The following is a 17,616-nucleotide window of genomic DNA, read 5'->3' as shown; positions in this document are numbered from 1 at the left end:
AGCCCGCCAGGATGCTCTCGATTGTGCATCTGTAGAAGTTTGTGAGTGCTTTTGGTGACAAGCCGAATTTCTTCAGCCTCCTGAGGTTGAATAGGCGCTGCTGCGCCTTCTTCACGACGCTGTCAGTGTGAGTGGACCAATTCAGTTTATCTGTGATGTGTATGCCGAGGAACTTAAAACTAGCTACCCTCTCCACTACTGTTCCATCGATGTGGATAGGGGGTGTTCCCTCTGCTGTTTCCTGAAGTCCACAATCATCTCCTTAGTTTTGTTGACGTTGAGTGTGAGGTTATTTTCCTGACACCACACTCCAAGGGCCCTCACCTCCTCCCTGTAGGCCGTCTCGTCGTTGTTGGTAATCAAGCCTACCACTGTTGTGTCGTCCGCAAACTTGATGATTGAGTTGGAGGCGTGCGTGGCCACGCAGTCGTGGGTGAACAGGGAGTACAGGAGAGGGCTCAGAACGCACCCTTGCGCCACTGGCCCCACGTCTAAGCTGAAGTCAGGTCACAGCTAGACCAGTGTACACAGTCATGGCGTCTGTCAACAACAAGGTTCCTTGGTTTTCTGTTTCAGATGCATATCTTAATTTGATCCTCCTGTTGTTGCATGAATTTTACTGCAGAGCAAGAAATGCAGCCATGAAGTGTATTCAACGTTTAAAAAACGTTATATAATATGAATTTACATAACATGTCACATTTCCTGTTGCTGAGTGAATATTGTTGTGTTGTGTGAAAGTACTGCATCTGTTGTTACACAAGTGCGTACCTAATGACAAGTTATTCTTTCCCATACCGGGAGTTGAACCCGGGCCACCTGGGTGAAAACCAGGAATCCTAACCGCTAGACCATATGGGAAGACACATACTTAAAATACACATCACAGACAAATCTTTAAATGTTGACATCATGCCTGTTGGATTTAAAAGCTACATCTTTTTTTCTCAGAGATGTTGGGGAATGTCCAGATGAAATCCGTGTAAAATGTGTTTGAAGTGAGAACAGCCAGAAGCACTGAAAGGTTTACAGTATCATTCCCAGCTTGATTTCAGTCAATTAAATAAAGTAATGAGCCAGCCAGGAGTCTAACCTAGAATCTTCTGATCCGTAGTCAGACACGTTATCCATTGCACCACTGGCCCCATGTCTAAGCTTAAGTCAGGTCACAGCTAGACCAGTGTACACAGTCATAGCGTCTGTCAACAACAAGGTTCCTTGGTTTTCTGTTTCAGATGCATATCTTAATTTGATCCTCCTGTTGTTGCATTAATTTTACTGCAGAGGAAGACATGCAGCCATGAAGTGTATTCAACGTTTAAAAAGCCTTGTATAATTTCAATCTACATAACATGTCACATTTCCTGTTGCTGAGGGAATATTGTTACAGTTTTGAGAAACTGCTGCATCTGTTGTTACACAAGTGCGTACGTAACGACAAGATATTCTTTCCCATACCGGGAGCTGAACCCAGGACACCTGGGTGAAAACCAGGAATCCTAACTGCTAGACCATATGGGAAGACATATACTTAAAATACACATCACAGACAAATCTTTAAATGTTGATATTATGCCTGTTGGATTTAAAAGCATCATCTTTTTTCTCAGAGATGATGGGGAATGTCCAGATGAAATCCATCTAAAATGTGTTTGAAGTGAAAACAATTTGAAGCACTGAAAGGTATACAGTATCATTCCCAGCTTGATTTCAGTCAATTAAATAAAATATTAAGCCAGCCAGGAGTCAAACCTAGAATCTTCTGATCCGTAGTCAGACACATTATCCATTGCACCACTGGCCCCACGTCTAAGGTAAAGTCAGGTTACAGCTAGACCAGTGTACACAGTCATAGCGTCTGTCAACAACAAGGTTCCTTGGTTTTCTGTATCAGATGCATATCTTAATTTGATCCTCCTGTTGTTGCATTAATTTTACTGCAGAGGAAGACATGCAGCCATGAAGTGTATTCAACGTTTAAAAAGCCTTGTATAATTTGAATCTACATGACATGTCACATTTCCTGTTGCTGAGGGAATATTGTTTTGTGAAACTGCTGCATCTGTTGTTACACAAGTGCGTACCTAACGACAAGTTATTCTTTCTTATACCGGGAGTTGAACCTAGGCCACCTGGGTGAAAACCAGGAATCCTATTCAACGTTTAAAAACCCTTGTATAATTTGAATCTACATAAAATTTAACATTTCCTGTTGCTGAGGGAATACTGTTGTGTTATGTGAAACCACTGCAATTTGATCCTCCTGTTGTTGCATGAATTTTACTGCAGAGCAAGAAATGCAACCGTTAAGTGAATTCAACGTTTAAAAAGCCTTGTATAATTTGAATCTACATAACTTGTCACATTTCCTGTTGCTGAGGGAATATTGTTGTGTTGTGAGAAACTGCTGCATCTGTTGTTACACAAGTGGGTACCTTACGAAAAGATATTGTTTCCCATACCACCTGGGTGAAAACCAGGAATCCTAACCGCTAGACCATATGGGAAGACACATAATTAAAATACACATCACAGACAAATCTTTAAATGTTGACATCATGCCTGTTGGATTCAAAAACGACATCTTTTTTTTCCCAGAGATGTTGGGGAATGTCCAGATGAAATCCGTCTAAAATGTGTTTGAAGTGAGAACAGCCAGAAGCACTGAAAGGTAAACAGTATCATTCCCAGCTTGATTTCAGTCAATTAAATAAAGTATTGAGCCAGCCAGGAGTCGAACCTAGAATCTTCTGATCCGTAGTCAGACACGTTATCCATTGCGCCACTGGCCCCACGTCTAAGCTGAAGTCAGGTCACAGCTAAACCAGTGTAGACAGTCATAGCGTCTGTCAAAAACAAGGTTCCTCGGTTTTCTGTTTCAGATGCATATCTTAATTTGATCGTCCTGTTGTTGCATGAATTTTACTGCAGAGCAAGAAATGCAGCCATGAAGTGTATTCAACGTTTAAAAAGCTTTGTATAATTTGAATATACATAACATGTCACATTTCCTGTTGCTGAAGGAATATTGTTGTGTTGTGTGAAAGTACTGCATCTGTTGTTACACAAGTGCATACCTAATGACAAGTTATTCTTTCCTATACCGGGAGTTGTACCTGGGCCACCTGGGTGAAAACCAGGAATCCTAACCGCTAGACCATATGGGAAGACACATACTTAAAATACACATCACAGACAAATCTTTAAATGTTGACATTATGCCTGTTGGATTCAAAAACTACATCTTTTTTTCTCAGAGATGTTGGGGAATGTCCAGATGAAATCCATCTATAATGTGTTTGAAGTGAGAACAGCCAGAAGCACAGAAAGGTATACAGTATCATTCCTAGCTTGATTTCAGTCAATTAAATAAAGTATTGAGCCAGCCAGGAGTCAAACCTAGAAACTTCTGATCCGTAGTCAGACACGTTATCCATTGCGCCACTGGCCCCACGTCTAAGCTGAAGTCAGGTCACAGCTAGACCAGTGTACACAGTCATGGCGTCTGTCAACAACAAGTTTCCTTGGTTTTCTGTTTCAGATGCATATCTTAATTTGATCCTCCTGTTGTTGCATGAATTTTACTGCAGAGCAAGAAATGCAGCCATGAAGTGTATTCAACGTTTTAAAAAACGTATATAATTTGAATCTACATAACATGTCACATTTCCTGTTGATGAGGGAATATTGTTGTGTTGTGTGAAACTGCTGCATCTGTTATTACACAAGTGGGTACCTAACGAAAAGATATTCTTTCCCATACCGGGAGTCGAAACCAGGCCACCTGGGTGAAAACCAGGAATCCTAACTCTTAGACCATATGGGAAGACATATACATAAAATACACATCACAGACAAATCTTTAAATGTTGACATTATGCCTGTTGGATTCAAAAACTACATCTTTCTTCTCAGAGATGTTGGGGAATGTCCAGATGAAATCCGTCTAAAATGTGTTTGAAGTGAGAACAGCCAGAAGCACTGAAAGTTATACAGTATCATTCCCAGCTTGATTTCAGTCAATTAAATAAAGTATTGAGCCAGCCAGGAGTCTAACCTAGAATCTTCTGATCCGTAGTCAGACACGTTATCCATTGCGCCACTGGCCCCACGTATAACCTGAAGTCAGGTCACAGCTAGATCAGTGTACACAGTCTTGGCGTCTGTCAACAACAAGGTTCCTTGGTTTTCTGTTTCAGATGCATATCTTAATTTGATCCTCCTGTTGTTGCATGAATTTTACTGCAGAGCAAGAAATGCAGCCATGAAGTTTATTCAACGTTTAAAAAGCTTTGTATAATTTGAATATACATAACATGTCACATTTCCTGTTGCTGAGGGAATATTGTTGTGTTGTGTGAAACTGCTGCATCTGTTGTTACACAAGTGGTTACCTAACGAAAAGATATTCTTTCCCATATCAGGAGTTGAACCCGGGCCACCTGGGTGAAAACAAGGAATCCTAACCGCTAGACCATATGGGAAGACACATACTTAAAATACACATCACAGTCAAATCTTTAAATGTTGACATTATGCCTGTTTGATTTAAAAGCTACATCTTTTTTTTAATACAGTATCATTCCCTGCTTGATTTCAGTCAATTAAACAAAGTATTGAGCCAGCCAGGAGTCAAACCTAGAATCTTCTGATCCGTAGTCAGACACGTTATCCATTGCGCCACTGGCCCCACGTCTAGTCTGAAGTCAGGTCACAGCTAGACCAGTGTACACAGTCATGGCGTCTCTCAACAACAAGGTTCCTTGGTTTTCTGTTTCAGATGCATATCTTAATTTGATCCTCCTGTTGTTGCATGAATTTTACTGCAGAGCAAGAAATGCAGCCATGAAGTGTATTCAACGTTTAAAAAACGTATATAATTTGAATCTACATAACATGTCACATTTCCTGTTGATGAGGGAATATTGTTGTGTTGTGTGAAACTGCTGCATCTGTTGTTACACAAGTGGGTACCTAACGAAAAGATATTCTTTCCCATACCGGGAGTCAAACCCAGGCCACCTGGGTGAAAACCAGGAATCCTAACTCTTAGACCATATGGGGTTTCCTCTGGAAGACATATACATAAAATACACATCACAGACAAATCTTTAAATGTTGACATTATGCCTGTTGGATTCAAAAACTACATCTTTCTTCTCAGAGATGTTGGGGAATGTCCAGATGAAATCCGTCTAAAATGTGTTTGAAGTGAGAACAGCCAGAAGCACAGAAAGGTATACAGTATCATTCCCAGCTTGATTTCAGTCAATTAAATAAAGTATTGAGCCAGCCAGGAGTCAAAACTAGAATCTTCTGATCCATAGTCAGACACATTATCCATTGCGCCACTGGCCCCACGTCTAAGCTGAAGTCAGGTCACAGCTAGACCAGTGTACACAGTCATGGCGTCTGTCAACAACAAGGTTCCTTGGTTTTCTGTTTCAGATGCATATCTTAATTTGATCCTCCTGTTGTTGCATGAATTTTACTGCAGAGCAAGAAATGCAGCCATGAAGTGTATTCAACGTTTAAAAAGCTTTGTATAATTTGAATATACATGTCACATTTCCTGTTGCTGAGGGAATATTGTTGTGTTGTGTGAAACTGCTGCATTTGTTGTTACACAAGTGGGTACCTAACGAAAATATATTCTTACCCATACGAGGAGTTGAACCCGGGCCAGCTGGGTGAAAACCAGGAATCCTAACCACTAGATCATATGGGAAGACACATACTTAAAATACACATCACAGACAAATCTTTAAATGTTGACATTATGCCTGTTGGATTCAAAAACTACATCTTTTTTCTCAGAGATGTTGGGGAATGTCCAGATGAAATCCATCTAAAATGTGTTTAAAGTGAGAACAGCCAGAAGCACTGAAAGGTATACAGTATCATTCCGAGCTTGATTTCAGTCAATTAAATAAAGTATTGAGCCAGCCAGGAGTCGAACCTAGAATCTTCTGATCCGTAGTCAGACACGTTATCCATTGCGCCAGTGGCACCACGTCTAAGCTGAAGTCAGGTCACAGCTAGACCAGTGTACACAGTCATGGCGTCTGTCAACAACAAGGTTCCTTGGTTTTCTGTTTCAGATGCATATGTTAATTTGATCCTCCTGTTGTTGCATGAATTTTACTGCAGAGCAAGAAATGCAGCCATGAAATGTATTCAACGTTTAAAAATAATTATATAATTCGAATCTACATGACATGTCACATTTAATGTTGCTGAGTGAATATTGTTGTGTTGTGTGAAAGTACTGCATCTGTTGTTACACAAGTGGGTACCTAACGAAAAGATATTCTTTCCCATACCGGGAGTCGAACCCAGGCCACCTGGGTGAAAACCAGGAATCCTAACTCTTAGACCATATGGGAAGACATATACATAAAATACACATCACAGACAAATCTTTAAATGTTGACATTATGCCTGTTGGATTGAAAAACTACATCTTTCTTCTCAGAGATGTTGGGGAATGTCCAGATGAAATCCGTCTAAAATGTGTTTGAAGTGAGAACAGCCAGAAGCACTGAAAGTTATACAGTATCATTCCCAGCTTGATTTCAGTCAATTAAATAAAGTATTGAGCCAGCCAGGAGTCAAACCTAGAATCTTCTGATCCATAGTCAGACACGTTATCCATTGCGCCACTGGACCCACGTCTAAGCTGAAGTCAGGTCACAGCTAGACCAGTGTACACAGTCATAGCGTCTGTCAAAAACAAGGTTCCTCGGTTTTCTGTTTGAGATGCATATCTTAATTTGATCCTCCTGTTGTTGCATGAATTTTACTGCAGAGCAAGAAATGCAGCCATGAAGTTTATTCAACGTTTAAAAAGCTTTGTATAATTTGAATATACATGTCACATTTCCTGTTGCTGAGGGAATATTGTTGTGTTGTGTGAAACTGCTGCATTTGTTGTTACACAAGTGGGTACCTAACGAAAATATATTCTTACCCATACCAGGAGATGAACACGGGCCACCTGGGTGAAAACCAGGAATCCTAACCACTAGACCATATGGGAAGACAAAAACTTAAAATACACATCACAGACAAATCTTTAAATGTTGACATTATGCCTGTTGGAATTAAATGCTACATTTTTTTTCTCAGAGATGTTGGGGAATGTCCAGATGAAATCCATCTAAAATGTGTTTGAAGTGAAAACAATTTGAAGCACTGAAAGGTATACAGTATCATTCCCAGCTTGATTTCAGTAAATTAAATATAATATTGAGCCAGCCAGGAGTCGAACCTAGAATCTACTGATCCATAGTCAGACACATTATCCATTGCGCCACTGGCCCCACGTCTAAAGTAAAGTCAGGTTACAGCTAGACCAGTGTACACAGTCATAGCGTCTGTCAACAAAAAGGTTCCTTGGTTTTCTGTATCAGATGCATATCTTAATTTGATCCTCCTGTTGTTGCATTAATTTTACTGCAGAGGAAGACATGCAGCCATGAAGTGTATTCAACGTTTAAAAAGCCTTGTATAATTTGAATCTACATGACATGTCACATTTCCTGTTGCTGAGGGAATATTGTTTTGTGAAACTGCTACATCTGTTGTTACACAAGTGCGTACCTAACGACAAGTTATTCTTTCTTATACCGGGAGTTGAACCTACGCCACCTGGGTGAAAACCAGGAATCCTATTCAACGTTTAAAAACCCTTGTATAATTTGAATCTACATAAAATTTAACATTTCCTGTTGCTGAGGGAATACTGTTGTGTTATGTGAAACCACTGCAATTTGATCCTCCTGTTGTTGCATGAATTTTACTGTAGAGCAAGAAATGCAGCCATGAAGTGTATTCAAAGTTTAAAAAGTCTTGTATAATTTGAATCTACATGACTTTTCCTGTTTCTGAGAGAATATTGTTGTGTTGTGAGAAACTGCTGCATCTGTTGTTACACAAGTGGGTACCTAACGAAAATATATTCTTTCCCATACCGGGAGTTGAACCCGGGGCACCTGGGTGAAAACCAGGAATCCTATTCAACGTTTAAAAACCCTTGTATAATTTGAATCTACATAAAATTTAACATTTCCTGTTGCTGAGGGAATACTGTTGTGTTGTGAGAAACTGCTGCATCTTTTGTTACACAAGTGAGTACCTAAAGACAAGATATTCTTTCCCAAACCGGGAGTTGAACCCTGGCCACCTGGGTGAAAACCAGGAATCCTAACCGCTAGACCATATGGGAAAACACATACTTAAAATACACATCACAGACAAATCTTTAAATGTTGACATCATGCCTGTTGGATTCAAAAACTACATCTTTTTTTCTCAGAGATGTTGGGGAATGTCCAGATGAAATCCATCTAAAATGTGTTTAAAGTGAGAACAGCCAGAAGCAATGAAAGCTATACAGTATCATTCCCAGCTTGATTTCAGTCAATTAAATAAAGTATTGAGCCAGCCAGGAGTCGAACCTAGAATCTTCAGATCCGTAGTCAGACACGTTATCCATTGCGCCAGTGGCACCACGTATAAGCTGAAGTCAGGTCACAGCTAGACCAGTGTACACAGTCATAGCGTTTCTCAACAACAAGGTTCCTTGGTTTTCTGTTTCAGATGCATATCTTAATTTGATCCTCCTGTTGTTGCATGAATTTTACTGCAGAGCAAGAAATGCAGCCATGAAGTGTATTCAACGTTTAAAAAGCTTTGTATAATTTGAATCTACATAACAAGTCGCATTTCCTGTTGCTGAGGGAATATTGTTGTGTTGTGAGAAACTGCTGCATCTGTTGTTGCACACGTGGGTACCTAACGACAATATATTCTTTCTCATACCGGGAATTGAAACCTGGCCACCTGGGTGAAAACCAGGAATCCTTACCGCTAGACCATATGGGAAGAAACATACTTAAAATACACATCACAGTCAAATCTTTAAATGTTGACATTATGCCTGTTTGATTTAAAAGCTACATCTTTTTTTAATACAGTATCATTCCCTGCTTGATTTCAGTCAATTAAACAAAGTATTGAGACAGCCAGGAGTCGAACCTAGAATCTTCTGATCCGTAGTCAGACACGTTATCCATTGCGCCAGTGGCACCACATCTAAGCCAAAGTCAGGTCACAGCTAGACCAGTGTACACAGTCATAGCGTTTCTCAACAACAAGATTCCTTGGTTTTCTGTTTCAGATGCATATGTTAATTTGATCCTCCTGTTGTTGCATGAATTTTACTGCAGAGCAAGAAATGCAGCCATGAAGTGTATTCAACGTTTAAAAATAATTGTATAATATGAATCTACATAACAAGTCACATTTCCTGTTGCTGAGGGAATATTGTTGTGTTGTGTGAAACTGCTGCATCTGTTGTTGCACACGTGGGTACCTAACGAAAATATATTCTTTCCGATATCGGGACTTGAACCCGGGACACCTGGGTGAAAACCAGGAATCATAAGCCCTAGACCATATGGGAAGATAAATACTTAAAATACACATCACAGACAAATCTTTAAATGTTGACATCATGCCTGTTGGATTTAAAAGCTACATCTTTTTTTTCTCAGAGATGTTGGGGAATGTCCAGATGAAATCCGTGTAAAATGTGTTTGAAGTGAGAACAGCCAGAAGCACTGAAAATACAGTATCATTCACAGCTTGATTTCAGTCAATTAAACAAAATTTTGAGCAAGCCAGGAGTCGAACCTAGAATCTTCTGATCTGTAGTCAGACACATTATCCATTGTACCACTGGCCCCACGTCTAAAATGAAGTCAGGTCACAGCTAGACCAGTGTACACAGTCATAGCGTCTGTCAACAAAAAGGTTCCTTGGTTTTCTGTTTCAGATGCATATCTTAATTTGATCCTCCTGTTGTTGCATGAATTTTACTGCAGAGCAAGAAATGCAGCCATGAAGTGTATTCAACGTTTTAAAAAACTTATATAATTTGAATCTACATAACATGTCACATTTCCTGTTGATGAGGGAATATTGTTGTGTTGTGTGAAACTGCTGCATCTGTTGTTACACAAGTGGGTACCTAACGAAAATATATTCTTTCCCATACCGGGAGCCACCTGGGTGAAAACCAGGAATCCTAACTCTTAGACCATATGGGAAGACATATACTTAAAATACACATCACAGACAAATCTTTAAATGTTGACATTATGCCTGTTGGATTCAAAAGCTACATCTTTTTTTCTCAGAGATGTTGGGGAATGTCCAGATGAAATCCGTCTAAAATGTGTTTGAAGTGAGAACAGCCAGAAGCACTGAAAGTTATACAGTATCATTCCCAGCTTGATTTCAGTCATTTAAACAAAGTATTGACCAAGCCAGGAGTCGAACCTAGAATCTTTTGATCCGTAGTCAGACACGTTATGAATTGCGCCACTGGCCCCACGTCTAAGCTGAAGTCAGGTCACAGCTAGACCAGTGTACACAGTCTTGGCGTCTGTCAACAACAAGGTTCCTCGGTTTTCTGTTTCAGATGCATATCTTAATTTGATCCTCCTGTTGTTGCATGAATTTTACTGCAGAGCAAGAAATGCAGCCATGAAGTGTATTCAACGTTTAAAAAGCTTTGTATAATTTGAATCTACATAATAAGTCACATTTCCTGTTGCTGAGGGAATATTGTTGTGTTGTGAGAAACTGCTGCATCTGTTGTTGCACACGTGGGTACCTAACGACAATATATTCTTTCTCATACCGGGAATTGAAACCTGGCCACCTGGGTGAAAACCAGGAATCCTTACCGCTAGACCATATAGGAAGAAACATACTTAAAATACACATCACAGTCAAATCTTTAAATGTTGACATTATGCCTGTTTGAATTAAAAGCTACATCTTTTTTTAATACAGTATCATTCCCTGCTTGATTTCAGTCAATTAAACAAAGTATTGAGACAGCCAGGAGTTGAACCTAGAATCTTCTGATCCGTAGTCAGACACGTTATCCATTGCGCCAACGTTTAAAAAAACGTATATAATTTGAATCTACATAACATGTCACATTTCCTGTTGATGAGGGAATATTGTTGTGTTGTGTGAAACTGCTGCATCTGTTGTTACACAAGTGGGTACCTAACGAAAATATATTCTTTCCCATACCGGAAGTCGAACCCAGGCCACCTGGGTGAAAACCAGGAATCCTAACTCTTAGACCATATGGGAAGACATATACTTAAAATACACATCACAGACAAATCTTTAAATGTTGACATTATGCCTGTTGGATTCAAAAACTACATCTTTCTTCTCAGAGATGTTGGGGAATGTCCAGATGAAATCCGTCTAAAATGTGTTTGAAGTGAGAACAGCCAGAAGCACTGAAAGTTATACAGTATCATTCCTAGCTTGATTTCAGTCAATTAAATAAAGTATTGAGCCAGCCAGGAGTCGAACCTAGAATCTTCTGATCCGTAGTCAGACACGTTATCCATTGCGCCACTGGCCCCACGTATAAGCTGAAGTCAGGTCACAGCTAGACCAGTGTACACAGTCTTGGCGTCTGTCAACAACAAGGTTCCTCGGTTTTCTGTTTCAGATGCATATCTTAATTTGATCCTCCTGTTGTTGCATGAATTTTACTGTAGAGCAAGAAATGCAGCCATGAAGTGTATTCAAAGTTTAAAAAGCCTTGTATAATTTGAATCTACATGACTTTTCCTGTTTCTGAGAGAATATTGTTGTGTTGTGAGAAACTGCTGCATCTGTTGTTACACAAGTGGGTACCTAACGAAAATATATTCTTTCCCAGTTGAACCCGGGGCACCTGGGTGAAAACCCCTATTCAACGTTTAAAAACCCTTGGAATCACCTGGCTGAGGGAATACTGAAAACCATCTTTTGTTACACAAGAACCTCAAGATATTCTTTCCCAAACCGGGAGTTGAACCTGGCCACCTGGGTGAAAACCAGGAATATGACCATATGGAAGAACACATACTTAAAATACACATCACAGACAAATCTTTAAATGTTGACATCATGCCTGTTGGATTTAAAAACTACATCTTTTTTTCTCAGAGATGTTGGGGAATGTCCAGATGAAATCCGTCTAAAATGTGTTTGAAGTGAGAACAGCCAGAAGCACTGAAAGCTATACAGTATCATTCCCAGCTTGATTTCAGTCAATTAAATAAAGTATTGAGCCAGCCAGGAGTCGAACCTAGAATCTTCTGATCCGTAGTCAGACACGTTATCCATTGCGCCACTGGCCCCACGTCTAAGCTGAAGTCAGGTCACAGCTAGACCAGTGTACACAGTCATAGCGTTTCTCAACAACAAGGTTCCTTGGTTTTCTGTTTCAGATGCATATCTTAATTTGATCCTCCTGTTGTTGCATGAATTTTACTGCAGAGCAAGAAATGCAGCCATGAAGTGTATTCAACGTTTAAAAAGCTTTGTATAATTTGAATCTACATAACAAGTCGCATTTCCTGTTGCTGAGGGAATATTGTTGTGTTGTGAGAAACTGCTGCATCTGTTGTTGCACACGTGGGTACCTAACGACAATATATTCTTTCTCATACCGGGAATTGAAACCTGGCCACCTGGGTGAAAACCAGGAATCCTTACCGCTAGACCATATGGGAAGAAACATACTTAAAATACACATCACAGTCAAATCTTTAAATGTTGACATTATGCCTGTTTGATTTAAAAGCTACATCTTTTTTTAATACAGTATCATTCCCTGCTTGATTTCAGTCAATTAAACAAAGTATTGAGACAGCCAGGAGTCGAACCTAGAATCTTCTGATCCGTAGTCAGACACGTTATCCATTGCGCCAGTGGCACCACATCTAAGCCAAAGTCAGGTCACAGCTAGACCAGTGTACACAGTCATAGCGTTTCTCAACAACAAGGTTCCTTGGTTTTCTGTTTCAGATGCATATGTTAATTTGATCCTCCTGTTGTTGCATGAATTTTACTGCAGAGCAAGAAATGCAGCCATGAAGTGTATTCAACGTTTAAAAATAATTGTATAATATGAATCTACATAACAAGTCACATTTCCTGTTGCTGAGGGAATATTGTTGTGTTGTGTGAAACTGCTGCATCTGTTGTTGCACACGTGGGTACCTAACGAAAATATATTCTTTCCGATATCGGGACTTGAACCCGGGACACCTGGGTGAAAACCAGGAATCATAAGCCCTAGACCATATGGGAAGATAAATACTTAAAATACACATCACAGACAAATCTTTAAATGTTGACATCATGCCTGTTGGATTTAAAAGCTACATCTTTTTTTCTCAGAGATGTTGGGGAATGTCCAGATGAAATCCGTGTAAAATGTGTTTGAAGTGAGAACAGCCAGAAGCACTGAAAATACAGTATCATTCACAGCTTGATTTCAGTCAATTAAACAAAATTTTGAGCAAGCCAGGAGTCGAACCTAGAATCTTCTGATCTGTAGTCAGACACGTTATCCATTGTACCACTGGCCCCACGTCTAAAATGAAGTCAGGTCACAGCTAGACCAGTGTACACAGTCATAGCGTCTGTCAACAAAAAGGTTCCTTGGTTTTCTGTTTCAGATGCATATCTTAATTTGATCCTCCTGTTGTTGCATGAATTTTACTGCAGAGCAAGAAATGCAGCCATGAAGTGTATTCAACGTTTAAAAAACTTATATAATATGAATCTACATAACATGTCACATTTCCTGTTGATGAGGGAATATTGTTGTGTTGTGTGAAACTGCTGCATCTGTTGTTACACAAGTGGGTACCTAACGAAAATATATTCTTTCCCATACCGGGAGTTGAACCCGGCCACCTGGGTGAAAACCAGGAATCCTAACTCTTAGACCATATGGGAAGACATATACTTAAAATACACATCACAGACAAATCTTTAAATGTTGACATTATGCCTGTTGGATTTAAAAGCTACATCTTTTTTTTTTCTCAGAGATGTTGGGGAATGTCCAGATGAAATCCGTCTAAAATGTGTTTGAAGTGAGAACAGCCAGAAGCACTGAAAGTTATACAGTATCATTCCCAGCTTGATTTCAGTCAATTAAACAAAGTATTGAGCCAAGCCAGGAGTCGAACCTAGAATCTTCTGATCCGTAGTCAGACACGTTATCCATTGCGCCACTGGCCCCACGTCTAAGCTGAAGTCAGGTCACAGCTAGACCAGTGTACACAGTCATAGCGTCTGTCAACAACAAGGTTCCTTGGTTTTCTGTTTCAGATGCATATCTTAATTTGATCCTCCTGTTGTTGCATGAATTTTACTGCAGAGCAAGAAATGCAGCCATGAAGTGTATTCAACGTTTAAAAAGCTTTGTATAATTTGAATCTACATAATAAGTCACATTTCCTGTTGCTGAGGGAATATTGTTGTGTTGTGAGAAACTGCTGCATCTGTTGTTGCACACGTGGGTACCTAACGACAATATATTCTTTCTCATACCGGGAATTGAAACCTGGCCACCTGGGTGAAAACCAGGAATCCTTACCGCTAGACCATATAGGAAGAAACATACTTAAAATACACATCACAGTCAAATCTTTAAATGTTGACATTATGCCTGTTTGAATTAAAAGCTACATCTTTTTTTAATACAGTATCATTCCCTGCTTGATTTCAGTCAATTAAACAAAGTATTGAGACAGCCAGGAGTTGAACCTAGAATCTTCTGATCCGTAGTCAGACACGTTATCCATTGCGCCAACGTTTAAAAAAACGTATATAATTTGAATCTACATAACATGTCACATTTCCTGTTGATGAGGGAATATTGTTGTGTTGTGTGAAACTGCTGCATCTGTTGTTACACAAGTGGGTACCTAACGAAAATATATTCTTTCCCATACCGGAAGTCGAACCCAGGCCACCTGGGTGAAAACCAGGAATCCTAACTCTTAGACCATATGGGAAGACATATACTTAAAATACACATCACAGACAAATCTTTAAATGTTGACATTATGCCTGTTGGATTCAAAAACTACATCTTTCTTCTCAGAGATGTTGGGGAATGTCCAGATGAAATCCGTCTAAAATGTGTTTGAAGTGAGAACAGCCAGAAGCACTGAAAGTTATACAGTATCATTCCCAGCTTGATTTCAGTCAATTAAATAAAGTATTGAGCCAGCCAGGAGTCGAACCTAGAATCTTCTGATCCGTAGTCAGACACGTTATCCATTGCGCCACTGGCCCCACGTCTAAGCTGAAGTCAGGTCACAGCTAGACCAGTGTACACAGTCTTGGCGTCTGTCAACAACAAGGTTCCTCGGTTTTCTGTTTCAGATGCATATCTTAATTTGATCCTCCTGTTGTTGCATGAATTTTACTGCAGAGCAAGAAATGCAGCCATGAAGTTTATTCAACGTTTAAAAAGCTTTGTATAATTTGAATATACATAACATGTCACATTTCCTGTTGCTGAGGGAATATTGTTGTGTTGTGTGAAACTGCTGCATCTGTTGTTACACAAGTGGTTACCTAACAAAATATATTCTTTCCCATATCAGGAGTTGAACCCGGGCCACCTGGGTGAAAACCAGGAATCCTAACCGCTAGACCATATGGGAAGACACATACTTAAAATACACATCACAGACAAATCTTTAAATGTTGACATCATGCCTGTTGGATTTAAAAGCTACATCTTTTTTTCTCAGAGATGTTGGGGAATGTCCAGATGAAATCCGTCTAAAATGTGTTTGAAGTGAGAACAGCCAGAAGCACTGAAAGGTATACAGTATCATTCCCAGCTTGATTTCAGTAAATTAAACAAAGTATTGAGCCAGCCAGGAGTCGAACCTAGAATCTTCTGATCCGTAGTCAGACACGTTATCCATTGCACCACAGGCCCCACATCTAAGCTGAAGTCAGGTCACAGCTAGACCAGTGTACACAGTCATAGCGTTTCTCAACAACAAGGTTCCTTGGTTTTCTGTTTCAGATGCATATCTTAATTTGATCCTCCTGTTGTTGCATGAATTTTACTGCAGAGCAAGAAATGCAGCCATGAAGTTTATTCAACGTTTAAAAAGCTTTGTATAATTTGAATATACATAACATGTCACATTTCCTGTTGCTGAGGGAATATTGTTGTGTTGTGTGAAACTGCTGCATCTGTTGTTACACAAGTGGTTACCTAACAAAAATATATTCTTTCCCATATCAGGAGTTGAACCCGGGCCACCTGGGTGAAAACCAGGAATCCTAACCGCTAGACCATATGGGAAGACACATACTTAAAATACACATCACAGACAAATCTTTAAATGTTGACATCATGCCTGTTGGATGAAAAAACTACATCTTTTTTTTCTCAGAGATGTTGGGGAATGTCCAGATGAAATCCATCTAAAATGTGTTTAAAGTGAGAACAGCCAGAAGCACTGAAAGGTATACAGTATCATTCCCAGCTTGATTTCAGTCAATTAAATAAAGTATTGAGCCAGCCAGGAGTCGAACCTAGAATCTTCTGATCCGTAGTCAGACACGTTATCCATTGCGCCAGTGGCACCACGTCTAAGCTGAAGTCAGGTCACAGCTAGACCAGTGTACACAGTCATAGCGTTTCTCAACAACAAGGTTCCTTGGTTTTCTGTTTCAGATGCATATCTTAATTTGATCCTCCTGTTGTTGCATGAATTTTACTGCAGAGCAAGAAATGCAGCCATGAAGTGTATTCAACGTTTAAAAAATTTGTATAATTTGAATCTACATAACAAGTCACATTTCCTGTTGCTGAGGGAATATTGTTGTGTTGTGAGAAACTGCTGCATCTGTTGTTGCACACGTGGGTACCTAACGACAATATATTCTTTCTCATACCGGGAATTGAAACCTGGCCACCTGGGTGAAAACCAGGAATCCTTACCGCTAGACCATATGGGAAGAAACATACTTAAAATACACATCACAGACAAATCTTTAAATGTTGACATTATGCCTGTTTGATTTAAAAGCTACATCTTTTTTTCAGTATCATTCCCTGCTTGATTTCAGTCAATTAAACAAAGTATTGAGACAGCCAGGAGTCGAACCTAGAATCTTCTGATCCGTAGTCAGACACGTTATGAATTGCGCCAAGTATAAGCTGAAGTCAGGTCACAGCTAGACCAGTGTACACAGTCTTGGCATCTGTCAACAACAAGGTTCCTCGGTTTTCTGTTTCAGATGCATATCTTAATTTGATCCTCCTGTTGTTGCATGAATTTTACTGCAGAGCAAGAAATGCAGCCATGAAGTGTATTCAACGTTTAAAAAGCTTTGTATAATTTGAATCTACATAATAAGTCACATTTCCTGTTGCTGAGGGAATATTGTTGTGTTGTGAGAAACTGCTGCATCTGTTGTTGCACACGTGGGTACCTAACGACAATATATTCTTTCTCATACCGGGAGTTGAAACCTGGCCACCTGGGTGAAAACCAGGAATCCTTACCGCTAGACCATATGGAAGAAACATACTTAAAATACACATCACAGTCAAATCTTTAAATGTTGACATTATGCCTGTTTGAATTTAAAAGCTACATCTTTTTTTAATACAGTATCATTCCCTGTTGATTTCAGTCAATTAAACAAAGTATTGAGACAGCCAGAGTTGAACCTAGAATCTTCTGATCCGTAGTC

General features: G+C 39.6%; 1 non-coding gene across 1 annotated transcript; it reads right to left on the bottom strand.

The window, feature by feature from the left end:
• Nucleotides 1-789: 789 nt before the first annotated feature.
• trnae-uuc lies at nt 790-861 on the bottom strand. The gene has a single exon. It is a non-coding gene; the product is annotated as a tRNA-Glu (tRNA).
• Nucleotides 862-17,616: the final 16,755 nt, after the last annotated feature.

This window comes from Oncorhynchus gorbuscha, linkage group LG18 (assembly GCF_021184085.1).
Source record: "Oncorhynchus gorbuscha isolate QuinsamMale2020 ecotype Even-year linkage group LG18, OgorEven_v1.0, whole genome shotgun sequence".
Taxonomy (NCBI): Eukaryota; Metazoa; Chordata; class Actinopteri; order Salmoniformes; family Salmonidae; genus Oncorhynchus; species Oncorhynchus gorbuscha.
This window is presented reverse-complemented; position numbering and strand designations above follow the sequence as displayed.